Below are 13,895 nucleotides of genomic sequence, written 5' to 3'. Positions count from 1 at the left end.
AAACATCACTTGGGCTCCATTTTCTCTAATCCCCTTGACTCAGAACCACTGCAATACCTCTAGTTGCTATGCTCCCTGCTATCTGGAAAATGAGCCCAGTGCTCTCCCCAAAAGTGTGTGAACAATGCAATTTACTACCCCCACTCTAGACTGAGGATATCTATTGTGGGTATTGAGCACTTGATCGTCTGATCAAGAACTGAGTCAAGATGCTTGGCATAAAGCCAAGAATTGGCTATTTGGGAAAGGTGGGGGGTGGTGACACACTGGTTTTCTGTTCACAATGTAATACCAGAAAAATCTTCCTTTCTGCTTGAATGGAAAATTAGTTCCTTTCAGTTTCTTTTGGAATTTGCGTTGGAGAGTGCAGATGTAATGATAACTGCAAGCTACGTTTTAATCACCAGTGCTTTTCCACATAAAGGGAAGGACTGAATTCCCCCAGTGTCTATTTGTGACACTGGCTTACAGATTTATTCTTTATTCTTCCTTTTTCATTTTCTAATGAAGTAAAATACACACGTGGTGGAATACATAAAGTACACTAATCTTAGGTGTATGTCTCAATGAACAGTTACCACCCCCAGCTCACAAGAGAGAACATTTCTACACTCCAACCAGTCAGCACCCACCCAGAGGTAAACACCCTTCTTACTTATGGAACCATAGATTTGTCTCTTTCTTAAAATTTTATGCAATTATTTATTATTTAGTCTTCGTTGTGTGTATTTTTGCTCAAAATTTTGCCTCTGACTAGATATGTTCTTAGGTATATGTATAGAAACAGCCACAATTTTGGGTCCACAATTTATAAACCCAGGTCATTCATCTCCCTAGAAAACATGTAAAAACCCACAGACTAGATGAATGAATGTTAATAAAATACATTAAACGAATATAAATAATGAAATGCTGTTTCTCTTCTGTTATCTAACATAATTGCAATTTTCTCATATGTAGAGTTATAAGAACAGATATAACTGTTCATCTACAATACAAATTAAAAAATTTAAAAAAATAATTGTAGGTTTTGCATGTTTCCAAGATTATCGATACCCTGTAGATTTTAAAACTTACCTAGGAGTCCATGATGATGAATGGCTTTACTTTAAGAAAATTTATAATTTTCATCTACTTTACTCTATATTTTATGAGCCTAATTTTTCAAGGATCATTAATTCACTTTTCTCTGGTGGCTGTTATATATTGTTTGGATTTCATTCATGTCATTTTTGCCCTCTAATCTATACTGTGCTCTTTTGCAATTTTCTGTTCTATTAGTCATCCCAGTTTTGAACCACTTTCTATGCACAATGTTATTGTTCCCCTTGCTTGATTTATCTTTTTCTGAAAAAAAAATATTCCCCCATAATCAATTTTCACCCAGCCACTCCTTTATTTCTGTTATTTACCAATTCTCCAAGCTGGCCAGTGGGAGTCCTTGGACTCCCTTTCCACTGTCTTCCCACTGCCACTCGTAATTCACATTCTCATCACCAGAGTCCTGATTGCACTTATGATCTAACACGCCTGCCTGGTCCACCCTCTCCCAGCCGCAATCCATCTACTATATGCTCCCTAAACCTCTGATGGAATTAGGCAAGTTCTCTGCTGAACAACTTAAATCTGTATTTCTCCCACTTCAAGTTTGTGTGGGTCCATTTTAAAGGAAAAAATATCCTATAGATCCCCAACATTGACTAAAATAATTTTCATTATAGTATAATATATATAAGTACTAACATAAGCCTATGCATAAAATCCTTCTTCTTATAGATCTTGTGTAAATATCAAATCATCAACTAACACTAGCAAAATTATGAAACTGACATAATTCAAATGATTACAATAAATGAAAATTAATCCCCACCCATTAAGTGGCATTGTACTAATTGCTACTTTTGTACATTGCCAAGCCTAAGATGAGTGTTGGAGGATTGCATCATCTCATGGAACAAGTATTATGGCAGGACTATAAATAACACCTGCAATGTGAGATGATGTAATCCTCCCAACATTTTTCTTCATTCAAAATATTCTAAAACATTCATGCCTTCATGCATTGCAATGTCATTTACCTTCACTGGTTTCAAATGCATCATTTACTCCTTAAATCCACCTGGATTCTTTTCTCATTAGTTCACCAAAATTAAAGCAGTGTTACCTGATTACCATGCAATGAATGATAAACACACACAAACGAAATAGTCTTGCAGTTTGTAGACAGGAGGCTGGCATCCAGATGGCATAGAATATGTTTACATTACTTTATAGACTATTATTTAAATGAAAACCCCAAATGTAATGTATCAAAAACTATTTCAGAGGACCTGAGTTTAAATGCATTGACTTAAATGATACTCTACTATCTATATGTTCACACCCAAATAATGTAGAAGACTTTTTTCTCTTTAAAATGAATTTGTATGTGTGACATGTTTCATTAACTAGATTTTAATTTCCTTAAAGGCAGAAGCATAGCTTAAATCCCTTTGTGCTTTCAGAGCCTACTTCAAGACTTGTACATATTGAACATCACTAAAAGTTCTCATCAATTAGTTATTCACTTAAAGAACAGCTTCCATTGCTGTTCTACTGTTTTCTGCCTTCTCCTGCACTCAGACTTGATTGCCCTGCTCGCTCACTCTTCCTTACCCCAAAACTTCTCCACCTTAAACAGTCTCAAATCCATAACTTTGCTCATAATAGTCTTCCCATTTAAAATAACTTCTCTGCGCACTGTATTACTACATCTTACATTTTTTTAGCTTTCTGTATATCTCCTGTTTCTTTGTGGAGACTATTTTTTTCATCTGTCTCCAGGAAGTTCTTGCTGGTTGAAGCATTTTTATGATGGCTGCACTAAAACCTTTGCAAGATAATTAGAACACCTTTGTTATCTTAGTACTGGCACCTATGGACTGTTTATTATTATTATTATTATTATTATTATTATTATTATTTATTATCATTATCACTATCATTAAGTTTCATATCTTCCTGTTTCTTGATTTCATCAGTGTTTTTCACCTGAAACTCAGCCATCTTAGGTGTTGTAAGTTAGGAGACTCTAGACCTTACTTCCACTTCTGTGTTCACTACCACCACCCTTTCAGGGCAGAGTACCACCTCATTACTGCTAAGCGTGGTTGAAAGTCTGGGTTGTCTACTTCCCTTGCTGACTCTCAAGAGGGAGTACTCTTCATTACTTCTGGTGGGACTGGGAGTTCCAGACCTTTGAGGCTTCCACTGACTCTAGGAGAGTGGGGGTGTCCCCAGTATGACAGGGGTGGTGGTGCTAGTCCCCACTCTCCACAAGCCTTCTATGGCACTACCCTAGTGGGGAGGTGGAGGAGTGGCTCCATACGACAGGGGACTATGGAAGTCCAGGCTCCCTCCCTGGGCCTCACTGACACAACAGAGTCGGATGTCATTATAGCCTGTCAGGGATAAAAGCTTGTCTCTCTATGTTTGACGCCACCCTGGTGAGAATTTGAAGTGCTTCCTTACAGCTTCTCAGGGGTGGACTCCAGACTCACCACTTGGCTTTGTGGCATTCCCCATGCTGCCCAGTTCAGAAACTAAAATATACTCTTGGGGACTAATTTACTTTTCAGGAGGTTTTTTGCTGTTGTTGTTTTGTTTTTGTTTTTGTTTTCACAGGCAGTTGCTCTGAAAAGTTATTCACAGAGATACCTCTAAATGATAGTTTCCAAGTGCTTAGTCAACCATCTTTACCTTTCCATCTGCACGCATTCTGTAGATTTCAACAAATCCTATGACTATAAACATGTCTTCTACTTCTTAAAACTTCTGATATTTCCAGCTTCAGCCTCTTTTGAAATCCAAAATTATGTGTTTGCTTACATGACATCTCCATTTTAACAATGAATAGTCAAAATTTGACTCCTCCCATCTCTACTACTGCCCCCAAATCTGCTCCTGTCCTGATTTCCTAATTCAGACAATAGTAACTTTATTCTTCCAGATGCTCTTTCTCAAATAAGAAATTCTTTTTTTTTTTTTTTTTTTTTTTTGTTCTAACACCCTGAATTAATCCCGCAGAAAATCCTATAGGTTCAATTTTTAAGCTACATACATTTCTAACTGTTTTTTTAAACCCCGCCCCCGCTGCTACCATCGTACCGTAAGGCACCATCATTGCTCACCTGGACCCCGCAATAGCTTCCCATTCTGTTTGCAACCTTCTTTGATACGACTTAAGTACAGTCACACAAGCGCTAGAGTGATTTTTTTTGGGGGGGGTGGATCTTTTTAAAAATATTAATTCCGGTGTGGTTAATATACAGATTTATATTAATTTCAGGTGCACAATATACTGATTCAACAATTCTATACTTTACTCAGTGCTTGTCATGATAAATGTATTCTTAATTCCATTCAGCTGTTTCACCCATGCCCCCACCCACCTCAACTCTGTTAACCATCAGTTTGTTCTCTACAGCTAAGAGTCTGTTTTTAGATTTGTCTCCGTGTTCTTTGTTTTGTTTCTTAAATTCCACATATGACTGAAATCCTATGGTATATGTCTTTCTCTGACTTATTTCACTTATTTACCATCTAGATCCTTCCATGTTGTTGCAAATGGCAAGATTTCATTCTTTTTTATGGCTGTTATTCCGTCATGTATATATATACACCACATCTCTATCCATTCACCTATTAATGGCCACTTGGGCTGCTTCCATAATTTGGGTATTGTAAATAATGTTGTGATAAACATAGGGGTGTATAAGGGGTGTATATATCTTTTCAAATTAGTGTTTTCATGTTCTTTGGGTAAACACCCAATACTGAAGTTACTAAATCATATGGTAATTATATTTTTTAATTTTTTGAGGAATCTCCATACTGTTTTCCACAGTGGCTGTACCAGTTTGCATTCCCACAAAAACTGCAAGAGGGTTCCTTTTTCTCCACATCCTCGCTAACACCTGTTGTTTCTTTTTGGGGTTTTTTTTGGGGGGGGGCGGTTAATCTTTTTTTTTTTTTATAATTTTTATTTTGTTATATTGGTCACCATACAGTACATCCCTGTTGTTTCTTTTTGATTTAAGCCATTTTGAAGGTGTGAGGTGATTTCTCATTGTTCTTTTGATTTCTAATTCCCTGATGATTAATGATGTCGAACATCTTTTCATGTGTCTTTTGGGCATTTTTATGTGTTCTTTGGAGAAATGTCTGTTCATGTCTTCTGCCCATTTTTCTTTTACTTGACAGAGAGAGAGAGAGAGAGAGAGAGAGGGAGAGAGAGAGAGAGAACAAGCAGGGGGAGCAGCAGGCAGAGGGAGAGGGAGAAATAGGCTCCCTGCTGAGCAGAAAGCCTGATGCAGGGCTCAATTCCAGGACCTTGAGATCATGACCTGAGCTGAAGGCAGATGCCTAACTGACTGAGCCACCCAGGCACCCCCTCTGCCCATTTTTAATTGGATTATTTGTTTTATATGGTGTTGAGTTGTATAAGTTCTTTATATGTTTTGGATACTAACCCTTTATCAGATTTGTCATTTGAAAATATCTTTTCCAATTTAGTAGGTTGTCTTTTAGATCTGTTGATTGTTTCTTTTACTGTGTAGAAGCTTATTATTTTGATGTAGTCCCAGTAGTTTATTTTTGCTTTTGTTTCTTTTGCTTCAGGAGACATATCTAGAAAAATGTTCTTATGGCCAATGTCAGAGAAATTACTGCCTATGCTCTCTTCTAAGGATTTTTATGTTTTCATGTCTCACATTTAGGTGTTTAATCCATCTTGATTTTATTTTCATATGTGCTGTGAGAAAGTGATCCAATTTAATTCTTTGCAAGTACCTGTTCAGTTTTTCCAGCACTGTGCATTAAAGAAACTATCTTTTTCCCATTGCATTTTCTTGCCTTCTTTCTCAAAGATTAATGGACTGTATAATCATGGATTTATTTCTGGGCTTTCTGTTCTATTGATCTATGTGTCTATTTTTGTGCCAGTACCATATTGTTATGATTATTACAGCTTTGTAGTATCTCTTAATATCTGGGATTATGATTCCTTCAGTTTCATTCTTCTTTTTCAAGATTGCTTTGGCTACTCAGGGTCTTTTCTGGTTCCATAACAAATTTTAAGATTATTTGTTTTGGATCTGTGGAAAATGCTGTATGTATTTTGATAGGGATTGAATTAAATCTGTAGATTGCTTTGGGCAGTATGGACATTTTAACAATATTTGTTTTCCCAGTCTATGATCATGGAATATCTTTCTATTTGTGTCATCTTTGATTTCTTTTATCAACGTTTTATAGTTTTCAGAGTACCAGTCTTTCACCTCCTTGGTTAAGTTTATTACTAAGTATTTTATTATTCTTGGTGTGATTATAAATGAGATTGTTTTCCCAATTTCACTTTCTGCTATGGCATTATTATTGTATTGAAATGCAATGGATTTCTGTATATTGATTTTTTATCCTGCAAACTTACTGAATTCATTTATCAGTTCTGGTATTTTTTGGTGGAGTCTTTAGTGTTTTCTTTATATAGTATCCTGTCATGTACAAAAACTCAAAGTTTTACTTCTTCCTTAACGATTTGGATATGAATTTTTTGTCTGATTGCTGTGGCTGGGTCTTCTAGTACTATCTTAAAAAGAAGTGGTGAGAGCAGAAATCCTTGTCTTGTTCCTGATCTGAGAGGAAAAGTTACCCATTCATCACCATTGAATATTATGTTAGTTGTGGGTTTTTAATATACGGCCTGTGTTATGTTGAGATATGCTCCCCCTAAATTTACTTTGTTGAGGGTTTTTATCATGAATGAATTTTGTAGTTTGTCAAGTGCTTTTTCTGAACCTATTGAAATGATCATATGGTTTTTATTCTTCCTCTTGCTGATGTAATGTATCCCATTGATTGATCTGCAAATATTGAACCAGTCTTGCATCCCTGGAATAAATCCCACATAATCACGGTGAATAATTTTTTAATGTATAATTGGACTTGGTTTGTTAGTATTTTGTTGAGAATTATTGCATTTATGTTTATCAGAGATATAGGCCTGTAGGGGGTTTGTTGTTGTTGTTGTTGTTGTTGTTGTTGTTGTTGTTAGTGTCTTTATCTGATTTTGGTATCAGGGTAATGCAAGTCTCAGAATGAATTTGGAAGTTTTCCTTCCTCTTCTATTTTTTGGAGTAGTTTGAGAGTAGTTATTAATTCTTTAAGTGTTTGGTAGAATTCATCTGTTAGGCCATCTGGTCTGGAACTTTTTTTTGCTGGGAGTTTTTTTTACTAATGATTGGATCTCTTTACTGGTAATTGGTTTGTGAAATTTTCTGCTTCTTTCTGATTCAGTTTTGGGAGGTTATATGTTTCTAGTAATTATCCATTTCTTCTAGGTTGTCAAATTTGTTGGCCTATAACTTCATAATCTCTTATAATCTTTGCATTTCTGTGGTGTTAGTTGTTATTTACTCTCTTTCATTTCTAATTTTATTTGAGCCCCCCCCATTTTATGAATCTGGCTAAAGTTTTATCAATTTTGTTTATCCTTTCAAAGAACCAGTTCCTGGTTTCATTGATCTGTTCTATTGTTTTCTCAGTTTCTATTTCATTTATTTCTACTCTCATGTTTATTATGTTCTTCCTTCTACTGGTTTGGGTTTTGTATGTTCTTTTCTAGCTCCTCTAGGTTTAAGGTTAGGTTGTTTGAGATTTTTCTTGCTCTTTGAGGTAGGCTTGTATCACTACACACTTCCCTCTTAGAACAGCATTTGCTGCATCCAAATGATTTTGGATACTTGTGTTTTTATTTTCCTTTGTCTCCAAGTATTTTTCTATTTCCCCTTTGATTTTTCGTTTAAGCCATTCATTGTTTAGTACCATGTTATTTAATCTAATGTATTTGTGTTCTTTCCAGATATTTTTTCTTATGGTTGATTTCTAGTTTTATAACTTTGTGGTCAGAAAAGATCCATGGTATGACTTCGATATATTTGTTAAGGCTTGTTTCGTGGCCTAATGTGAACCATTTGGATAATGTTCCATGTGCACTTGAAAAAATGTGTAGTCTCCTGTTTTAGGATGTAATATTCTGAATACATATGTTAGATGCATCTGGTCCAATGTATAATTCAAAGCCATTGTTTCCATATAATTACTGTATCTTCTTGCTGGATTGTTCCCTTTATGATTACATAGTGTCTTTTGTCTCTTGTTATAGTCTTTTTTTTTTTAACATCTATTTTGTCTGATATGAGTACTGATACCCCAGCTTCCCATTTCCCATCCATTTGCATGATAAATGCTTTTCCATCCTTTCCTTCAATCTGCATGTCTCTTTATATCTGAAATAAGTCTCTGTGGGCAGCACATGGATGTGTCTTGCTTTATTATCCATTCAGTCACCCTATGTGTTTTGATTGGAGCATTTAGTGCATTCACATTCAAAGTAATTATTGACAGGTATGTATTTATTGCTATTTGTCATTTCTTTTATGATTGTTTTCTTTCTTTCTTCTCTCACAGTTTGCTGGCTTTCTTTAGTCATACACTTGGATTCATTTCTCTTTAGTTTTTGCATATCTATTACCAGTTTTTAATTTGTGGTTACCAGTAGGTTCATATTATAACCTCATAAATATAGCAGTTTTTATTAAGTTGATGGTTGCTTAAGTTTGATCCCAAACTGTTCTCCCTCTCCACATAATTTACATCCTTTTATTTTGTGAATCTCTTTAGGGCTTTTATAGGTATACTTAATTTTACTTCTTTTGTGCTTCTTCCTTTTCTGACTCCTACTTACAGTCTTTCTTTTCCACTCAATCCCCTTTAATATTTCTTGTAAGGCTGCTTTAGTGGTGATTAATTCCTTGAATTTTTGTCTCTCTTCTTCATCTCTTTTTCTATTCTGAATGATAATCTTGCTGGATAAAGTACTCTTGGTTGCAGAGTTTTCCTTTTTTTCCATTCAGTGCCTTGAATATTTCATGTCATCCCCTTCTGGCCAGCAAAGTTTCTGCTGAAAAATCTGCTGGTTGCCTTATGGGGTTTCCCTTGTATGTAACTATCTTATTTTGTCTTGTTGCAGACCTCCTTGGGTTGACTTTGTTGGGGTTCTCTGTCCCTCTTGTATCTATAGGTCTGTTTCCTTCCCCAGATTCAAGAAGTTCTCAGATATCTCTTATAAATTATACATATTTCTTATGATATCCCCTTTTCTCTATTCCTTCTAGGAGTTCTATAATGCAAACGTTAGCATAATAGATGGTGTTACTGAGTTCCCTAGTCTATTTTCATTTATTATTAATTATTTTTCTTTTTCCTCTTCAGCTTGATTGCTTTCCATTACTCTGTCCTTCAGGTTGCTCATCCATTCTTCTGCTTCCTCTAGTCTACTATTTATTTCCTCTAGTGTATTTTTAATTTCAGTTACTGAGTTCTTCATCTTGGATTTGTTCTCTGTTTCCTATCACTGTTGGAGGTTCTCACTGAGATCTTCCACTCTTTTCTCAAGTCCACTGACCATCTTTATGACCATTCTTTTAAATTCTCTATCAAGCATATTATTAATCTCCATTCCATTTAGCACTACTGCTATGATGTTGTCCTGTTCTTTCATTTGGGACACATTCCTCATTCCCTTCATTTTGTCTATTTTTATGTTTTAGAAAAGTCAGCTGTGTCATCTGCTCTTGAAAGTAGTGACTTTTAAAGAAAAGGTCCTGTAGTGCCCTGAAGTGCAATGTCCCCTGTTCACCAGAACCTGGAGCTTCAGGGGTATCTCCTATGTGTGTTGTGTGTACCCTACTGTTGTGTCTGAGATACATTTACCTTCAGTCCAGGCATCTGCAATGACTCTCTATGCCTGTTGTGAGGAGGGTTTGTCCCTGTGTTATTAATGGGCCAATCTGGGGCCACTGTGGGCTTGAGTTGAGTCAGATCAGGCATTTGCCAGAGATGCAGTAGCACTGAGCTGCACAACACTCTCCCTTGTGTTGCCCCTGCAAAGCTTTAGCTGGTAGCCTGGGCCTGCAGGCAAACCAGTTGTCTGCCCCCAGACCACTGCTATGGCTGCAGTTGGACTGATGTGTGTGGTAATCTTCCCCTCTCCCCAGGGCAGAAGTTGCTTTGAAGTGGTGCTGCCCCCTGTTGGGGATACTCGCACACGCCAGTCTTGTGGCATCATTTGGATGGCCTCTGGCCAAAGGCATATTGAAGGATGTGTGCAGGAGAATGGTGTAAGGTGTCCACAAGGTCCAGGCAGGTCCACTGCAGCAGGGGTCCTGCAGCTATTTGAGAAAACTGTCAAGGCAGCTGGGTTGGAGTGGGTGAATCCACACAAGCACATGAGGGGGGTGAACTGTTGGCGAGCTAGGTGGAGAGTGTTGGCTGGGTTGGTTCCCACAAGTGTCCGTGTACCTAGACTAGGGGGTGGGGAAGGGAGATGGAGCCAGCCAGCTCTTTTATTCTTGGAGAAGTCTCCCAAAGATCCCTGCCCCTCTAGCGCACACACTGAGACCATAAATAAATCTTCCTGTATACTTCAGGTGTTTTTTTTTTTTCTGAACATTTTTAAAAATTTAAATTCAATTAACATATGATGTATTATTTGTTTCCAAGGTACAGGTCTGTGATTCATCAGTCTTATACCAAGTGCTCATTACAACACATACCCTCCCCAATGTCCATCACCCAGTTGCCCCATCTCCCCACCCCCCTCCCCTCAAGCACCCTCAGCTTGTTTCCTATGATTAAGAGTCTCTTATGGTTTGTCTCCCTCTCAGGTTTTGTCCTGTCTCATTTTTTCTCTCTTCCCCTATGATCCTCTGCCTTGTTTCTTAAATTTCACATATCAGTGAGATCATGTGATAATTGTCTTTCTCTTGGCTTATTTCACTTAGCATAATACCCTCTAGTTCCATCCACATTGTTGCAAATGGCAAGATTTCATTTTTTGATGGCTGCAAAATATTCCATTGTTATATATACCACAACTTATTTATACATTGATCAGGTGTTTTTCAAACTGCTGCTTCTATGCTGTATCTCAGTAGGGCCATTTGTTTTGCTTTCTCTTTAAAGGCAGGGACTCCACCGTCCCAGCTTTCCTAGGGCCAAGACTGTTGATTTTTAATGTTCCAGGTGATAAGCCTCACTAATTGTTAGGCCCCTCTGGTTTTTCAAACCAAATGTGATAGGGATTCATCCTCCCCATGTGGGTCCCTCATGCCTCTGTGAAGTTCTGCTCTTCTCTCCTTTCTGAGCCTGCCGTGTCCCTCCCTCCTGAGGACAGCCCCTTGGGTCCGTTTTGTTCCCCCTTTGATGTGGCCTGTTCTCTACATTTAGTGGCAGAGAGTATTTTTTTTTATATATATAATTTTCAGGTCATTTTTTGGGTTATTTACACTGATGGTGGTGTTATCTAGTTTTATCTGTGAAATGAGGTTAACTTTAGGGTCCTCTTACTGTCATCTTCCCCAGAAGTCTCATAGAGTGATTTTTTTTTAAAGATTTTATTTATTTGAGAGAGAGAGCACAAGCAGGAGAAGAAGCAGAGGGAGAGGGAGAAACAGGCTCCCTGCAGGGAGCCTGATGCAGGACTCAATCCCAGGACCCTGGGATCCTGACCTGAGCTAAAGGCAGATGCTTAACCGAGCAAGCTACCAGGTGCCCTGAGTGTTTTGTTTTTTGTTTTGTTCTTAAGATAGAAGTAAAGTCATGGTAATTCTCTGCTCAAGAATTTTTCAACATCATCTCATTTTATTCACATTAATATACAAAATTCTGCCTCAACTTCTAACACCATCTTTATACTCACACTGTTTCTTTACATTGGCTTCCCTGTAGATGAGTGACCAGGCCAAGCACTCTAACCACACTTGTTGCTTCGTACATGTAGAAAGCTCTTTCCCCAGATATCTTTATGTTATTTTTAGTTTATGTCTCTGCCCCAAAGTCTGGTTAATGTATCTCCTTCCAAATGTAGAGTAAATAAAAAATATGTTTATGACATATGATGCTTCATCTTTTACTTTGTGTACTTCTTCTTCCCAATGAAATGTGTTTAAATTAACACCAAACTATAAGAAAAAAAAACAATAATTCTGATTTAAAATATGTACTTAAAACTTAGAAATTTCAGGGGCTCCTGGGTGGCACAGCGGTTAAGTGTCTGCCTTTGGCTCAGGGCGTGATCCTGGCATTGTGGGATCGAGCCCCACATCAGGCTCCTCCGCTATGAGCCTGCTTCTTCCTCTCCCACTCCCCCTGCTTGTGTTCCCTCTCTCGCTGGCTGTCTCTAACTCTGTCAAATAAACAAAATCTTTAAAAAAAAAAAACTTAGAAATTTCAATGACTTCAATATAGAATTACCACCATCTTTTAAATAAATTGCTAGAAATAGCCTCCATTGTAATATCCTTTCTGATATTATAGAAAACAGGAAAAATAGGTTTCCAGAATTTAGAATAATATATTACTCTGAATGAAATGTACATTCTCTTTAATGCTTATTATCAGCTTATGTGTTTTAATGGTAGAATTTACTTCTTATGCCCACTTCCATTTCCTTGTGAATTTATAAGCTCATAATGGTGGGTGGAAGTATTACTCTGGAGTCTGCTAGAATTGAGAAACCAGTATGTAAAACATTCTTTTCCAGACTGATGATTACAAGCTTTTTGGGAATTTCTGTTTGTTGACGTTAAAATATGTTTCTGAAATTAGAGTCACTCTCTTAATGATGAATTCTAAAATATAACTGGACATCTGCAAAGAGGATTTCCTCTACTAAGATTTTCAGATGTGTCCAATGACTTCCCTGTGTATTTGATTGTTAGAAGAAAATTTATCATATGATTTAAATAAAATCACAAATATTATTTTGCTAAGTACAAAATTTCTTCTTTCATACATAGTGAAAGACATTTATATCTTATTAGGCCTCAAATTGTCTTGAGAAAACCACAATGATCTAATAACTACTTTTCTTGCTCCCTACTAAGCCATCTCCCCTTCTCTCTTTACAACACTGTTCTTTGATCCCAAGTTTCCCAAGGCCACAATGGCCTTTCAATAACCAAAGAAGAAAAATCCCACATCTTTCATGTGCCAAACAAAGCCTTTCACAGGTTAATCCTGATCAAGTTTTTCCAGACACATCATCTCTACTTCACAGATACAGCCTTGTATGTCTGTAAAAATCCACACATTACAAATGTCTCATACCTTTACCTAAAGCACATTTCCCTCTTGCCTAACTGGTAATGTTCTATATATTTTTCAAGGCTGAATTAAATATCACTCTCTGTATTAAGGACAAAGAATGGAAAATTTACCAGTTTTCTGATATTGCTTAGGTGTGAAGACTCCATAGTTGAATAATATATAGATCCTACCTTTCCAGAGCTCAAAGGCTATTAAGACTTCTCTACCCCACTCCCTTTTGAATCCTCTCTCAATCAGAATTAGATTAGTTCCCAAACTCTATTATAACAAACTTCTGTACCTACTCCCTTTTGAATCCCTTCCCAATCAGAATTAGATTAGGTGCCCTAACTCTATCAAAGTCCATCACTAGACTATGCACCTTTCACCCATAATCATCCATCTTAATCCTGAATTGAGCCCAATTTAGGTACAAGCTCAATGACTGCAGTTTCGAGATTAAGAAAGTGAGACACAATGCAAGGTTGAAATTGTCAATTAATCCTCTGAATATTTTTCTTCTTCCTAAGGTAAAAGATTTTTAAAATTTAATTTCTTTTAAAAAAGAATCCTTAATCTTTAGAGAGAATTTTTATTGATGCGGGATGTTGAAATATACTAATTTTTTAAAAATTAAGTTGCCTCTGGTTCAACATTGACAAATAGAGGCAAAATTAGCTTTTTTAAATGTGAAATTATGGTGAATT

The sequence above is a fragment of the Ursus arctos genome, unplaced genomic scaffold (genome assembly GCF_023065955.2).
Source record: "Ursus arctos isolate Adak ecotype North America unplaced genomic scaffold, UrsArc2.0 scaffold_10, whole genome shotgun sequence".
In the NCBI taxonomy this organism is placed as follows: domain Eukaryota; kingdom Metazoa; phylum Chordata; class Mammalia; order Carnivora; family Ursidae; genus Ursus; species Ursus arctos.
Note: the sequence above shows the minus strand (reverse complement) of the source record.